Consider the following 18017-nt stretch of genomic DNA (forward strand, 5'->3'; position numbering starts at 1 on the left):
GCTTCAAGTGCCACAACATTGGACTCAGATTAAGATGAACCTGGCAATAGGAGACCTTATGATTATGGACGATTCAGTGCCACAGAGCTTGTGGGTGTCGGGACGAGTCAAGTAGATGACACCTGATGCAAAGTGAAGAGTCACATATGATACCTGATGAAAGGGGCTTGTCAGATGTACGTGCAGATGTATGTATGTGCATATCACCCAGCTAAGCAGCACAGTCAGTGTAGGTGAAGTCAGGGTTCATATCTACAGGTCACCATGACCACAGCGTCTCCATGCATGAGACATCAGACTTCCCATCTTGTGACTACGACGTCACTACGCTGCCACCACCACCATCACTGCTGAACCAACGAGGGGATGCCAACCATCTCCTCCACGTGGGTCATCGTCAGCTGACAGCAACATGGATTAATCTCAGCCAATCACGATAGAACAACAACATTCCGCCATGTTTGCTATAATTGTGTTATTCACGGAATAGAAACTTTATCCAGGACTCAGGAACGGACTTTGTAACTATGGAATAACGCTATGTCAAGCCTGGATCTGTAACATCTTTTCACTGAGAATCAATTTGTATAAATTCCACTAAACTTTATAATTCGGCATGGTCTGAATTCCTGCATCTTCCTAATTCGTTTTTAAGGGTCTTTTACCAAGGTGTTTTATCCATTGCCTGGATTGTGTTCAGGGTTCAAGGGTTTTTCTAGGATTGGCAAAGGTTACTAAAGGATTTTAACCCATTTTGGGTGGGAACCCCTTTTGGTGTTTTAAAGCATGATGTTATACTTTAGCTATTGAAAAATAGCAGATTCAGATTCATTTGGTTCCATTCAAAGTTCTCTGAAAGGTTTATCCATTGTGCTATCTTAAACTGACAGCGCACTATATTTGACAACTACTAAGGTTTTCTAAAATGGTTCTTTAATTACTGCCTTAAACTAACAGTCCTATATTTTAACAACGAATCCATGAATTGAACAAGGTGGACCCTCTTGTAAACAAGTGTAATGCTTAATTGGGTCGTCCACTCACAGTCTTTGTATTGAAATTCAGGACCCTGATGAAGACCGTATAGGTTGAAACATGTCGGTTCAATAAAGTTTCCTCCTTTTAACATTAAGTGTGCCCGGATCTCCTCTTTGTTCTACAGTCGTTGTATTGAGTTTGTGCTTGAAGTGTAATGTAATTCTGCAAACTGTTAATAAATATTTCAATCAATATTTCAATCAAATTCTATAACTATTACCCTAGAGTTGGGTTCTGCTTGACGTTTCTTCCTAAGGGAGGGAGTTTTTTCCCGTTACCACTGTCGCAATATTGCTTGCTCTGGCGGCTGTCCTTTGCTCTACATGTAAAGTGTCTTGAGACAACTTGTTGTGATTTGACAGTTTAATAAAATGGAATTGAATTGTGTATCAGGCATATATGCATGTGTTCTGACAGGTGGGTGAATATAATTGTGCAGTAAAATTGTACTATAAAACTATATTTGTACTTAAAGTATTTGTACGTATAAAGCTGTTTAATTGTGTTTTAAACCAATGCAAGGGAATGCTTGACGTGTCTCTGTAAATATGTTTAATTGTTTTGAACCAATGCAAGGGAATGTTGGATGCGTCTCTCTGTAAAGATGTTTAATTGTTTTGAACCAATGCAAGGGAATGTTGGATGTGTCTCGGTATAGCGGATTAATTGTTCTGATGAACTAATGCAAAAATAACAAATGATCTTTTTTCTTTTTCTTTTAACTCCTGTGTCTATTGTCTGTTTTTGTTAGACACATATTATAACCCACATTCAATACATCAATAATATATATCACCCACATTCAATACATCAACAACAAAGCCAATACGAAACAGGCTGTCTTAAACAACAAAGGGACACTACAAAGTGTGTATATTCTAAACATTTAAATAAAAGTACTGTATTTGAAGCCCCTAGTAGTAAATAGTAGTGCAAGTGATAGTTTTTGGTTAAATATGTTTATCGTAATTATTACAGTAAAGATATTGGTTCTGTTCAGAATTTGTCGCGTCATGTCTTTCCACAAAATAATAGAAAAAGCTCAAAAGGGGCTCGATAAGACAGTTCGATAAGGTGCTAGTTATGAATAAAAAATAACGAGCTCCATCGCTAGTCCTCCCTCACCAGCACGCTGGCGGGAGCTTCTTCACACCCCGACCAATCTATAAATCTTTGTGCATAGTTCAATTTGAACAAGGCCCTTTGCCTTACCAATCGCCCTATTTAGCTTTATATTCATTGTCTTTGTTCTTAGATAACTTGATTGACTTTGAATGACGCTACAGGATAATAGGCACCACTATAATACGTTCTTTATGCATTTTCTTTCTTGATAAGCACTTTTCTACCTTTTGAGGTTAAAGTAATATTAACGTACAAACATGAGTGATAATTGATTCTTATGCATTCTGTTAGCTGCTTGGTAAGCACACTTTACTAATTTAATTTACTCTCATTTTAGTTATACAAAAGTGTGCTTACCAAGCAGCTGTTTTGAAAGAAATCCCGGAGCTGATTGTGTTAAACACTTAAGCCCTATATATACTTTGAGCGGTCACGACCAGAAGTGAGGAGGCAGAGGCAGAAGATACATCAAACCCCAAAGGTGGGTCCGTAAATGTCATTGCCCATAACATACATGGTAACAATAAAACCTGCATGCATATCGGCCTTTAATACACCCCACCCTCAGGCGCTACCATCCACAGGGGTGCTCTAGCACATGGGTTCCCAAAGTGGGGTCCGGGGACCCCCAGCGGTCCTTGAGGGAGTTCCAGGGGGTCCCCAGCTAAATTATAGTTAGGAACCAAATGGACCCTTATGGGTATGTAACTCTGAGAGTGTACAAATAGAACCAACGGATCCATTTGGTTCCATTTGCACACACTCCGAGTTAAATTACCGACAGAGGCCAAACACATACCTCTACTGCACCCTATAAGCATGTGGTCCGAGACCATGGACTATAGCCTGTCACTTTTCCGTGATTTTCACCTTTTTTTCAAATCCTCCGTAATCGTGAAAAATGGCATCCTATAGCATGCGGTCTGTAACAGCCGTTGGCTGTTTTTGGTATTATGTTTGATTAGTAGTGATAAATATGTATGGAGCTAATGCTAGTGTATCCATATATATTTATCAGTATAGGCTGCTTATTATGAGTTTCCTTGGACATGTTACTGTTTGGCAATTGTCCTCCACAGAAGATGTCCGTCGTGGGCCACTGTCCTGTGGGTGTGACGTAGGCCTGATCATCCGACTCTCCCCATTGGCCAGGCGGTCACGTGACTTTGCTGTCTTCCTGGAGTGTGGGCTTTATAACCACAGTCTGTGGCAACAGCTCTTCGAGTAGCAACGCAGCTCTCCCTGCAGCCGATGCCATGCTCTGTTAAGCCACTTGTCATTAGTTTGTGTTTCTGTTCTGCTTTGTTTGTGCCTGTGAGAGAGGACGTCTGTTTGGTAGGTGTAAGTTGTAGTTTTTGTCCCTGTATGCTTGTTAGGGTCAGATGTCCGAACTCTGGTCTTTTGTAAGTAACTATATTTACATATGCAAAGCCTTTGTAAATATCCTGATACCCAATATTCTGAGCCTTTGTAGATATATATTTCATTCATTCTGAGCCATTACATATATATCTATTTATTCTGTCATGAGCAAGTCTGTAAATAGCTATTTATTAAATAATTTTACATAAGTGACATCAGTTTCGTCCTTCCAACTATTATGGGCCAAGTTTGCCCCTAGACCAAGAGTGGTCCGTAATACGGTCCGAGACCATGGACTATAGCTTTTCCGCACTTTTCCGTGATTTTCACCTTTTTTTGAAATCCTCCGAAATGGTGAAAAATTGGCATGCTATAGCATGTGGTCCGAGACCATGGACTATAGCCTGTCGCTTTTCCGTGATTTTCACCTTTTATTCAAATCCTCCAGAATCATGAAAAATTGCACCCTATAGAGCGTCGCAGTCCCGCCCCCTACCAGGGCCCAGGAAATGATTCTCCGTTCATTTTCCTCATGGACATTTCAGAAAGTATTTATATAAAGATGTTTACGCCGCGGACAAAGCCAACTCTTGTCGTGACAAATCATGACAACAAATCATGGGCCGAACAAATAATTAGAAAGAAGAAAAAAACACTTTTTTTGTTGTTTTTCTTCTTTGTAATTATTTGTTTGGTCCAAAATATTGTGTTTGTTGTCATGAGTTGTCACGACTCGAGTTGGCTTTGTCCGCGGCGTAACCGTCTTTAAATAAATACCTTTTGAAATGTCTATGGGAAAAATACATTGGGAATCATTTCCTGGGCCTGGCGTCGTCATGAAAGGGGGTGGGACTGCGACGCTCTATAGCATGCAGTCCGAGACCATGGACTATAGCCTGTCGCTTTTCCTTGATTTTCACCTTTTTTCAAACCTCCGAAATCGTGAAAAAAGGCACACTATAGCATGTGGTCCGAGACCATGGACTATATATAGTCTGTCGCTTTTCCGTGATTTTCACCTTTTTTTCAAATCCTCAGAAATCGTGAAAAAAGGCACACTATAGCATGCAGTCCGAGACCATGGACTATAGCCTGTCGCTTCTCCGTGATTTTCATCTTTTTTTCGAATCCTCCGAAATCGTGAAAAATTGGCACCCTATAGCATGTGATCCGAGACCATGGACTATAGCCTGTCGATTTTCCGTGATTCTCACCTTTTTTTCAAATCCTCCGAAATCGTGAAGAAAGGCACACTATAGCATGTGGTCCGAGACCATGGACTATATATAGTCTGTCGCTTTTCCGTGATTTTCACCTTTTTTTTAAATCCTCTGAAATCGTGAAAAATTGTCACCCTATAGCATCCGGTCCAAGACCATGGACTATAGCCTTTCGTTTTTCCGTGATTTTCACCTTTTTTTCAAATCCTCCGAAATCGTAAAAAATGGCACCCTATAGCATGCGGTCCGAGACCATGGACTATAGCCTGTCGCTTATCCGTGATTTTCACCTTTCTTTCAAATCATCCGAAATCGTGAAAAAAGGCACACTATAGCATGCGGTCCAAGACCATGGACTATAGCCTGTCGCTTTTCCGTGATTTTCACCTTTTTTTTTAAATCCTCTGAAATCGTGAACAATTGTCACCCTATAGCATGCGGTCCAAGACCATGGACTATAGCCTTTCGTTTTTCCGTGATTTTCACCTTTTTTTCAAATCCTCCGAAATCGTTAAAAATGGCACCCTATAGCATGCGTTCCAAGACCATGGACTATAGCCTGTCGCTTTTCCGTGATTTTCACCTTTTTTTCAAATCCTCCGAAATCGTTAAAAATGGCACCCTATAGCATGCGGTCCGAGACCATGGACTATAGCCTGTCGCTTTTCCGTGATTTTCACCTTTTTTTCAAATCCTCCGAAATCGTGAAAAAATTGTACCCTATAGCATGCGGTCCGAGACCATGGACTATAGCCTGTCGCTTTTCCGTGATTTTCACCTTTTTTTCAAATCCTCCGAAATCGTGAAGAAATGGCACCCTATAGCATGCGGTCCGAGACCATGGACTATAGCCTGTCGCTTATCCGTGATTTTCACCAAACTCTGATGGAAACATGGCCGCGGTCTGCAAATGGTCAATACAGCTCTACAGATAATAGAAGATTTGAGAATAATATTTGTTCTTGGTTTAAGTGTTTTAGGGTGACCAGATCCACACTGTTCATTTGAGGAACAGAAGTATCGCTTGTGCATTCCACAGTTTGCCCCCCCCCCCCCCCACCCCCTTTCCACTTGTCCCACACAAGCGACACTGAAGTACGGGGTTAGCAATTTACTTCTTGAGTTGCTATTAACCCATTTATTAGACCTGAGGTCGATTCTACAAATGCCTTCTAAAATCCTGACCGTTTTCTGAAAAACCTCATGTTTATGTCAGTCTTTCTCAAACATGTTCATGTCAAGGACCCCCAAAAATATATGTAATTGGCCGCCAACCCCCATCTGAAAATATGTTGTTCCAGAAGCAAATATTTGAGTTAAAAACGTTCACTCTGAAAGAATATATATTCAAAGATTTGTGACACATTTTCACGACTTAAAAAAAAAAAGCAGATGTACAAGCTCTCGGTGCCGCGCTATGAGCTTGTAGATCTGCTATTTTTCAATAGCTAAAGTATAACATGATGCTTAAAACACCAAACAGGGTTCCCGCCCTGAATGAGTCAAATGCCTTGATGTCATATTTGACCATATAGGCCTATTGGCTATCTACCACAGACGAATAACAGTCTAAGTCCACACTATTGATCCATAATATATAAATGATAGATAAGGGTTCAGGACAACGAGGCCTTTTCGTGGAGGGGTCAGTCTGAAATTTGGACTTAAGACTGTTTTTCGTCTGTGGTACTATAAACTCCTCTGGTGTCTCACTTTTTTTTGGGAAATCATTTTCATGTTATTTTAACAGGCTTAAAAACACATCTTTCAGAAAAAGTGACAATGAGAGAGCTTTACAACAGAAGGCCAACTATTAGGGGACTAAACTATAAGGACATTTGAACCCTGATGCCTGTCAGTCACAATGTGGGACAGACAGGGTCTCAATGAACACTGATGCCTGTCAGTCACAATGTGGGACAGACAGGGTGTCAATTTGAACCCTGATGCCTGTCAGTCACAATGTGGGACAGACAGGGTCTCAATTTGAACCCTGATGCCTGTCGGTCACAATGTGGGACAGACAGGGTCTCAATTTGAACCCTGATGCCTGTCAGTCACAATGTGGGACAGACAGGGTCTCAATTTGAATTAACCCTGATGCCTGTCGGTCACAATGTGGGACAGACAGGGTCTCAATTTGAACCCTGATGCCTGTCGGTCACAATGTGGGACAGACAGGGTCTCAATTTGAACCCTGATGCCTGTCAGTCACAATGTGGGACAGACAGGGTCTCAATTTGAACCCTGATGCCTGTCGGTCACAATGTGGGACAGACAGGGTCTCAATTTGAACCCTGATGCCTGTCAGTCACAATGTGGGACAGACAGGGTCTCAATTTGAATTAACCCTGATGCCTGTCGGTCACAATGTGGGACAGACAGGGTCTCAATTTGAACCCTGATGCCTGTCGGTCACAATGTGGGACAGACAGGGTCTCAATGTGAACACTGATGCCTGTCGGTCACAATGTGGGACAGACAGGGTCTCAATTTGAACCCTGATGCCTGTCAGTCACAATGTGGGACAGACAGGGTCTCAATTTGTTATTTTTTTTTATTTTTGTTAGCTAAAAAAACCCCTTAAAATCCATTTAATGGGTTAGTGGGTTAGGACAGGGGTTCTCAACCCCTGTCCTCGTGGGGTCGGAATGATGGCATTATAATATTAATGACTAATGATGTCATTACTAATGATATTAATAACTGAACTTTCTGCTAAAATAATTTTCTTCTCTTGTTACGGTGCATGATTGGTTTTGCACGAGTGTATGGAATAGATGTTTATATATGGCAGGATTAGCCTAAATTGCACTCATTTAGGGGAAATGAGTGCAAACAAGTCTATTGGTACCAGTTACTACACATGTTTAAGCAAACAAGCATCCTTCCATTAATCTATTTGATTCCCACAGAAGAGTAGTTAAGGCCTTGACACATTGTCAGGACCGGGATTCGAACCCAGGACCTTCTGCTTTCCAGGCAGCCTCTCTACCCATTCAGCTGCCTCTTCTTATCAACACAATGATTCTCAAACATCTTCATGTCAAGGACACCCAAATGAATAATAGGTATACCACAGACCGCCCATCTATGATTCAGATAGAAGAGCCTTGTCTGGATTTGAACCCACAACCTGAGGATCATATACACAGTGTCTTAACAGTGAGAGCCACCATGTTCTCTGTAAACTTCCACAGTTGTAGGGTGTTCTTCTGGACGTCACTCTTTAAAACATGTGTTGAGCAGAAGGACATGAGCTGGACTTGAACCCACAACCTGTGGCTCACATAGACAGCAGTTTAACCCAGAGAGCCACCATGCTCCGGCTCCTCCTCAGCTTTCCATCTCTTTCCAGTGTTCTTCTCCGAAACATGCTCCAGAGTGAAAATAGAATGAGCTCAGCTGGGTTTGAACTCACAACCTCTGGCTCACATAGACATTGCCTTAACACGGGAGCCACAGAGCTCACTTTGATTCAGCTCTCTGAGATTCCTCATAGTTTGGCTTCTGTTTTAGGTTCTTCTGGTTGTCACTTCAAATGGGGCCTTGGGATCATATACAGAGCATCTTAACAGCGTTTGCTGTTCCATCACATGTGTCTTTAGTGCCTCTAAGTGTTATCATGGATGTTAGTCAGATAATACAGAGGAGAAACCATGACAAAACACAGAGAGCCCGGTAGCTCAGTGTGTTACATGGCTGAACACATGATCCAGACGTTGTGGGTTCGAATCCCGCTCTGTTCTTTACTCTGAAACTTTACTTTGAAGAAAGAAGAAGATATAAGCGCCCGGAAATCTCACTCAGTCAGGAGAAGGCTGTGGTGGCGCAATGGATAGAGACCCTACCAGCGATGCGGAAAGACTCTACCTGCGAGCTGGCTGCGAGTTCTCCTACCGGTTGATAAGTCATGGACCATGTATGGGCCCGGGACCATGTATGGGAGTGGGCGGTGTTGCCCCCTGGTGGTCTAGGACAATAAAACGAGGTGGTTATGAAAATAAAATCCAGATCTGGCTGAAATCTTAATACAAGGAGAGAGAGAGAGAGGAAGGGGGTGTGGATAGAGAGGAAGGGGTGTGACTACAGAGAGGAAGTGAGAGAGAGGAAGGGGGTGTGGCTAGAGAAAGGAAATGAGAGAGAGGAAGGGGGTGTGGCTAGAGAAAGGAAATGAGAGAGAGGAAGTGAGAGAGAGGAAGGGGGTGTGACTAGAGAGAGGAAGGGGTGTGGCTAGAGAAAGGAAGTGAGAGAGAGAAAGGGTTGTGGCAGAGAGGAAGGGGGTGTGGCTAGAGACAGGAAGTGGTGTGACTAGAGAAAGGAAGTGAGAGAGGAAGTGAGAGAGAGGAAGTGGGTGTGGATAGAGAGGAAGGGGTGTGACTACAGAGAGGAAGTGAGAGAGAGGAAGGGGGTGTGGCTAGAGAAAGGAAATGAGAGAGAGAGAGAGAGAGGGGGGGGGGTGTGGCGAGAGAGAGAGAGGGGGGTGTGGCGAGAGAGAGAGGGGGGTGTGGCGAGAGAGAGAGAGAAAGGGGTGTGGCGAGAGAGAGAGAAAGGGGTGTGGCGAGAGAGAGAGAGAGAGGAAGGGGGTGTGGCTAGAGAAAGGAAGTGAGAGAGAAAGGAAGTGAGAGAGAGAGAGAGAGAGAGAGAGAGAGAGAGAGAGAGAGAGAGAGAGAGAGAGAGAGAGAGAGAGAGAGAGAGAGAGAGAGAGAGAGAGAGAGAGAGAGAGAGAGAGAGAGAGAGAGAGAGAGAGAGAGAGAGGGGGGTGTGGCGAGAGAGAGAGGGGGGTGTGGCGAGAGAGAGAGAGAAAGGGGTGTGGCGAGAGAGAGAGAAAGGGGTGTGGCGAGAGAGAGAGGGGGGTGTGGCGAGAGAGAGAGAGAGAGAGAGAGAAAGGGGTGTGGCGAGAGAGAGAGAAAGGGGTGTGGCGAGAGAGAGAGAGAGAGGAAGGGGGTGTGGCTAGAGAAAGGAAATGAGAGAGAGAGAGAGAGAGAGAGAGAGGGGGGGGGTGTGGCGAGAGAGAGAGAGGGGGGTGTGGCGAGAGAGAGAGGGGGGTGTGGCGAGAGAGAGAGAGAAAGGGGTGTGGCGAGAGAGAGAGGGGGGTGTGGCGAGAGAGAGAGAGAGAGAGAAAGGGGTGTGGCGAGAGAGAGAGAAAGGGGTGTGGCGAGAGAGAGAGAGAGAGAGGAAGGGGTGTGGTGAGAGAGGAAGGGGGTGTGGCTAGAGAAAGGAAGTGAGAGAGGAAGGGGTGTGGCAGAGAGGAAGGGGGTGTGGCTAGAGACAGGAAGTGGTGTGACTAGAGAAAGGAAGTGGTGAGAGAGAGGAAGTGAGAGAGGATAGAGAGGAAGGGGTGTGACTACAGAGAGGAAGTGAGAGAGAGGAAGGGGGTGTGGCTAGAGAGAGGGAGAGAGGGGGAGAGAGAGGGGGAGAGGGGTGTGTGGCGAGAGAGAGAGAGAGGAAGGGGTGTGGCGAGAGAGAGGAAGGGGGTGTGGCTAGAGAAAGGAAGTGAGCGAGAGAGAGGAAGTGAGAGAGGATAGAGAGGAAGGGGTGTGACTACAGAGAGGAAGTGAGAGAGAGGAAGGGGGTGTGGCGAGAGAGAGAGGGGTGTGGCGAGAGAGAGGAAGTGAGCGAGAGGAAGGGGTGTGGCAGAGAGGAAGGGGGTGTGGCTAGAGAAAGGAAGTGTGAGAGAGAAGGGGTGTGGCGAGAGAGAGAAAATAAGTGAGACGAAAGAAACTAGAGAGAAGAAACTAGAGAAGAAACTAGATAGAGAAGGAAGAAACTAGAGAGAGAAGAAAGAAACTAGAGAGAGAAGACACTAGAGAAAGAAGAAACTAGAGAGAGAAGGAAGAAACTAGAGAGAAGACACTAGAGAGAGAAGACACTAGAGAGAGAAGGAAGAAACTAGAGAGAAGACACACTAGAGAGAAGACACACTAGAGAGAGAAGAAACTAGAGAGAGAAGGAAGAAACTAGAGAGAGAAGAAACTAGAGAGAGAAGAAAGAAACTAGAGAAGACACTAGAGAGAGAAGGAAGAAACTAGAGAGAAGAAAGAAACTAGAGAGAAGACACTAGAGTAGAGATAAACTGGAGAAGGAAGAAACGAGAGAAGAAAGACACTAATATTTTTTCATAGTAAGTTAGAAATATGTTTCATAGGAGTTTCTCTCATAGAAAGTGAGTTTCATAGTAAGGTGTTTCATAGGAAGTTTCTCTTAGAAAGTGAGTTTCATAGTAAGTTATAAATATGTGTGTTTCATAGGAAGTGAGTTTCATAGTAAGTTAGAAATATGTGTGTCACAGTCAAGTAGACAGGGTTTTTGTATTTTTTATACAGATTTACAGTTCAGCAAAAACAGTTAAATAGTACTTAAAGTGTATCCTTATACCTGGGTGACATGTTTTTACATTTTTGTATGAATAGCTTATCTCAACACATAACTTTTATTCCAGGGATAAGCTAGCATATCACAAGATCTACCATCAGTGTAGTATCCTTCATGATTTTTTAAATCCTTGAATCAAAAATTAACTTTCCCTGCATTCCGTATGACCTATCCGATTAAAACACACCACAGGCAGAATAGTCCGTATATCGTTCAAAGTCCACCCCAAATTTCATTCACATGGTGGTTTAAGAAATTCCATCCCTAGGGGGGCGCCTATTGCAAAAACATGCTTTTTGGTATAAATCCACTATGTTTGCAACAGCGAGACACTGTACATAATTTGGGTAAATAAACATAATTTGGGTAAAGCCCTTCAGGTACTCTTCTCGATCCACTGCTGGTGTAGAGGTGTCCTCATGATGCATCAGGCAACCCAGAAAAAATAAAATAAAAGCAAAAGATTTAGTACATAGACATAACAATTAACATCCCTAGCTGGAATACTGTAATTGTGAAAAAAAACATAGCAGTGGACTTAGGCATAATGCAGTTGTGTCTAGGTCTCCCTGTCGACTAATCCAATAGTTATGAAATAATCACTAAGAAAATGAGCTATTGCAGCCATAGTTTGGCTTAATGTTCTCTCCCGTGTCACTGACAGAGTCACTATGTCGTGAAGTCCTTCAGGACCTCCAGAACTTTGAGTAGAACTCAGCTGTATGACACCTTCTTCCAGCTGCCGCCAGCACTATGAGTAGAACTTCCACTGTATGACACGATAAGTCGATGACCGTGGCGCCGCCAGCACTATGAGTAAAACTTCCACTGTATGACAACTTGGTGCGGTACCTTGGTACTACACGGCACAGTGACTCTGTCAGTGACACGGACAGAACATTGGAGCAAAACTAGGTCTGCAATAGCTCATTTTCTTAGTGATTATTCCATAACTATTGGAGGAGTCCTGTGCCCGGCCTCGACACAACTACATTATGCCAGCTGTAGACTCTGTCCACTGCTATGTGGTTCACAACTACATTATGCCAGCTATAGACTCTGTCCACTGCTATGTGGTTCACAATTACATTATGCCAGCTGTAGACTCTGTCCACTGCTATGTGGTTAGAACTCAGCTGTATGGCACCTTCAGGACTTTGGTAATTTACAGTATATATATATGGTTAAATTATTACCCTCAGGCAGGGTCTGGTGTTTTCCACTGAGGTCAAACACAAAGCGAAGCACACAGTTATATTTATAATCCATTCATTTCAACAGTAGAATAATGAGCTGTGTGGCTGTGTGGCCCGGTTGAAAAAAATAGTAGTAGTAGTATTGTCTCAGTTTGGTCCAAAATATTGTGTATGATTTGGGTTATGATTTGGGTTAGGGTTAGGTCTTTAAATAAATACTTTTTGAAATGTCTATGGGAAAAATGCATTGTGATTCATTTCCTGGGCCTGGCGTCGTCATGAAAGGGGGCGGGACTGCGACACTCTATAGCCAGCTCCTCCATAGCACCCCCAGTCACAATTTAACCCTAACCCTAACCCTTAACCCTAACCCTAGTTCCAAATCATCATTTAGCTGGAACTCCCACAAGTACCCCCTGGGGGTCCCCGGACCCCACTTTGGGGACCACTGCGACAAAGTATAAAATAAGCATCAAAAGATGACATAAAAAAAAGAATATACAAGGTTTCTAACTGACAGTTGTTCCTTTTGTAGCACTCTATAGTGTATGTTTACGCATAGTTTCATTATATAGATATTCCACTGTTAGGTTCTTAGCTTACGTATGATTCTTGACGACTTGATGTATTTATGTATTAGCATGTTTTAGTTTGTACGTAGGGGTGTGTGTGTGTGTGTGTGTGTGTGTGTGTGTGTGTGAGTGTGGCCTCTTACCGTCTGAGGTTGGGTTTCCCAGGATGGTGGTGACCTCCTTGTTGGTGGGGTTCTGGCCCAGGTGCCCAGAGCACTACAGATATTGGCCACCAGGTTCTCACCAGCTCTGCCAAAGAGACCGAATGCCTCCTTGAAGTCTGGACACAAACAAGACAAGACACACACACACACACACACACCTTTGAATGCGGCGAAACGGAATTCAACATCGAGAGAGTAAATCTATAACCGCGTACATCTTGTGTCATATATTAAATTATACATGCATTTATTGTACAGTATACATGTACTGTGTACTGTACTATTTATGCCATGATTCATGACTGTCACTCCATCAACTTTCCCTGACTGAAGTGAGAAACATAATTAAATAAACTAGCGCCACGCCAAAAAAAGAATACAAATACAAATACAAACAAAAATGAAAACAATGTTAACCCATTTTGGACTGAGGCCGATTCTAAAAAGCCCTCTAAATCCTGACCTAAGCTTTCTGAAAAACGTATATTTATGTCTTATATTACACTTATTACACTTATTACACTATTACACTTATTACACTATTACACTGTTGCACGATTACACTGTTGCACTTATTACACTATTACACTATTGCACTTATTACACTATTACACTTATTACACTATTACACTTATTACACTATCACACTGTTGCACTTATTACACTATTGCACTTATTACACTATTACACTTATTATACTATTACACAATTAACACTATTACATGTATTGCACTTACACTATTACACCATTACACTATTACACCATTACACTATTACACTATTACACTTAATACACTATTACACTTATTCGTTATTACACTATTACACTTATTGCACTTATCAGGTTGAGGGACTGAGTGAACATAGAGCTTTGGATAACATATATATATGTAGGGAACATTGAGGGAACACAGGGCTGAAAAATATTTATAGGTCCTTATTTAGATCAGTTATTATTAAACAATGCCAACCTTTTTTAACAACCAAACTCGTATCTTAGTTAAGATAATTAACTAAATACTAAAAGAAGTGAGGTAAAGTTAACAGAAGTTTTTAAATAAATGTAGTGGAGTAAAAGTACAATATTTGCCTCTTCTAGTGGAGTAAGTATTGGAAATGGGAAATACTCAAGTAAAGTACAAATACCTCAACATTATTGTACTTAAGTAGGCCTACAGTACGTAAATGTACTTAGTTACTTTGCACCAGTGGTTTCAAGGCCCATTATTTATTCTACATTTGAGCCCAAATGGATCTGATGAAATGTAGCCTCTCCCAAAATGTAGAATATTTCTGGTGTCATTGTTGGATAAGATTTTGTCCACAATTCCATGCTGTATTATGTATTAATGTTGGTACCACAGGAGAGATACAGAGAGTAAGGCTGTATTATGTATTAATGTTGGTACCACAGGAGAGATACAGAGAGTATTATGTATTAATGTTGGTACCACAGGAGAGATACAGAGAGTAAGGCTGTATTATGTATTAATGTTGGTACCACAGGAGAGATACAGAGAGTAAGGCTGTATTATGTATTAATGTTGGTACCACAGGAGAGATACAGAGAGTATTATGTATTATGTATTAATGTTGGTACCACAGGAGAGATACAGAGAGTATTATGTATTAATGTTGGTACCACAGGAGAGATACAGAGAGTAAGGCAAACGTTGATCAAAATAACAATTCTTCTACATTCTCTAATGTGTAGACTTAGTATAAATTAACTGATGCAGGAGAGGAGAGTGTGAAATGAAACCAAATGGACCCACAAGGGTTCATTTTCTTTAATGTCCATTTGGCGGGGACCACCTGGAACCCCCTGAAGGACCACTGAATAAATACCCCTGCTTTACACCACTGACTACAACACACCATTAGTGTCTTAAAAGGATCCCTGGCTAAAGACAAATATGCCTTAAAACATTATACTTGCCCCTCTACAGTATAACTAAAATTACAAAATAAAAACACTTTCATAAAAAGAAAATGTTTCACTCAATAGGAACTACTCCTGTCGGAAGTTGATGTCATATATAAGATGTATATATATGTATATATGGAATGATGTCATATGCCTATGGAATGTATGGAATGCACATGCTAATAAAAAGTATATAAAATATTGCTTTGCTCATATTAACCTTAGGAAGTATTACATTGTTTTTATTAGCATATGCATTCCATACATTCCATAGGACTAGACCATTATGGACATATGACATCATCAACTTGCGATAGGAGCAGTTCCTATTGAGTGAAAGATTCTCTATTTAAGAAAGTGTTTTTATTTTAGTTGTAGAGCAGGGCAAGAATAATGTTTTAAGGCATATTTGTCTTATTAGCCAGGGATCCTTTTAAGACACTCAAACAAGTGTTGTTCATGTCAACAAAATAAGCAGAATGACCCTTTAATGTTTTGCCATGCTGTTGCCTCAGTAACCAAGGCTAGCTAGCTTAAGTAAGTAAGTAAATTTTATTTGTAAAGCAAAGTCACAAGGTGCTGAACAGAACACAGAACAAGCAATCAACAATAAAGCAATAAACAAGGCAAAATCTCAAAACATAGGCATGTAAGATAGTAAAATAGAGGCAGAATCACAAAAACAAAGTATGTAAATGCTTAAGTAGTTAGCATCTTGGTTAGCATCAAACTTCTTCATAAACATCACTACAATGTTACAGTGTTGCACCAAAGTATGATTAAAACACCAAGACAATATTCTCTGGCGTGGTTTTTGTATCTGGACTCAAACAAGCAAATGAAGTATGTTATGACATGGTTAGCATTAGCAACAGGCTTTGGGCCTAGTGTGGATTCACAACATTAAACTTGACTGAATTATCTTTGCTTCAGGATCACAGTCTGGACTCCAATAAGAGATCATCAGCTCTTATGTATTATGGAAACAATCAACAATAAATGACATGTCTGTGCCTTTTTTTCATACCACTTAGTTGTTCACAGCTTGTTCTGACAGCCACCAGGCATCAAATCACCTGGAAGGAAGTGCAGTTTACAGAACAGGAAGCAGTTTCCGATTATATCCACCTTTTTTCCCAGCCAAGGTACTGGTGCTCCTTCTTTGCTTCCTTCAGGCAGTGTTGCCATGTCTGCTTATTATAAGCAACCTTTGACTTGTTTTTTCTGTAAAGTAGCTTGTAAATAAATCATTGATAGTTGCTGGTTGATGTTTTTTGGGCTTGATTCTAAAGTGTACAGTAGTTGCTAATTTGGGCTTGCTTCCTAATGTTGTTTAAACCAGTGGTTCCCACATTTCTTCACGTCAAGGAACCCCAGATTAATATGTGATTGTCCACAGACATCTATCGGAAAAGATTGTGCCTTTTTTATTAAAATGTTTAAAAAATATTCAAAATATTTTGATTTATTCTCAATGTGTTTTTAAATAACAGATGTACAACCTCACAATGTGTTGCTGTGAGCTTGTAGATCAGCTATTTTCTTTGCACTTGTTTCTCTTGTAAAACTGGCAGCACAGCAAGAGAAAGGAGAGAGAGATGTGAACATATCAGATAAATAAAATGGCAAATGTCATGATTCAGCCCCGCCCCCATCAACAAAGACAGTTATGGATTTATATTATTAAGCATTGGAACACACTAGTGGAACACTAATTAATACAATTTTTTTTATATAATATAATATAATAATTCTTCTTTACCACTTGCACCACAGCAATCCTATTCTGTGGGAACATTCACCAAAAGCAGCTGATCTACAAGCTCACAAGCTGTCATGATGAGGTTGTGCAGCCTATATATTTTGGTTCTTTTATTTTGTATATAGTGCTTAAATTAGTCCTTTAATGCAGACTGATTAAAACAAGGCAACATAAACCCATAATAATTGAATAAGTGTAGCAAACATCATTGGTTTGTGATCAGATTGACTGGTTAATGAACAGTAAAGACATCAGGATAAACCTGGCTGTTAGCCTGGTCCAGAGCAGGCTAAGTCCACATCATTAGGTTAAACCTGCTGTTAGCCTGGTCCAGAGCAGGCTAAGTCCACAGCATTAGGTTAAACCTGCTGTTAGCCTGGTCCGGAGCAGGCTAAATCCACAGCATTAGTTTCCATGGTAACTAATGTGGCATTGCTTTCATGAAACTGAATCAAGCCTCAACATATCCAGGTAAACTGGCAAACTTAATCTGGCAAGATTAACCATCTTTCATGAAACCGGTTAATCGCTGATCCAGGATATATTAAAACAGGATATCTGTTAAATCCCGGTTTAATCTCTAATCCAAGTTTCGTGAAACGGGCCCCTGGACTCAAACAAGCAAATAAAGTAAGATGTTACGACATGGTTAGCATTAGCAACACATGGTTGGCATTAGCAACAGGCTTTGGGCCCAGTGTGGTTTCACAACAACACTAAACTTGACTGAATTCTCTTTGCTTCATGGTCACAGTCTGGACTCCAATATAAGATAATAATAATAATATAATGGCTCATTAGCTGTTATGAATTATGTAATAATAATAATATAATGGCTCATTAGCTGTTATGAATGATGCAATACTAATAATATAATGGCTCATTAGCTGTTATGAATGATGTAATAATAATATAATGGCTCATTAGCTGTTATGAATGATGTAATAATAATATAATGGCTCATTAGCTGTTATGAATGATGTAATAATAATATAATGGCTCATTAGCTGTTATGAATGATGGAAATGTGTTTTTTCATACCAGTTAGTTAACAGCTTGTTCTCTCAGCAACCATCAATGACCTGGAAGGAAGTGAAGTTTACAGAACAGGAAGCAGTTTCTCAATATATATAGTGTAGGGCGCCCTCTGGTGGGAACAACATGCAACAACACCTATAAATATTTTAAACATTTGAAAACTTGTGAAATGGGACTTTCTGAATACTGAGTGTACTTTCTACTTTTGGTACTTTAAGTACATTTTGATACCAATACT

At 41.2% G+C, this 18017-nt stretch overlaps 1 long non-coding RNA gene across 1 annotated transcript; it reads right to left on the minus strand.

Annotated features, from left to right (window-relative positions):
• Positions 1–11046: 11046 nt before the first annotated feature.
• Positions 11047–17880, minus strand: LOC306917293. Its single transcript, XR_013789139.1, has 3 exons — positions 17783–17880; positions 13032–13168; positions 11047–11517 (listed from the first exon to the last, which is right to left on the minus strand). It is a non-coding gene; the product is annotated as an uncharacterized lncRNA (long non-coding RNA).
• Between the last annotated feature and the right edge of the window lie 137 nt (positions 17881–18017).

The sequence above is a fragment of the Electrona antarctica genome, assembly GCF_951216825.1.
Source record: "Electrona antarctica genome assembly, chromosome: 24".
In the NCBI taxonomy this organism is placed as follows: Eukaryota; Metazoa; Chordata; class Actinopteri; order Myctophiformes; family Myctophidae; genus Electrona; species Electrona antarctica.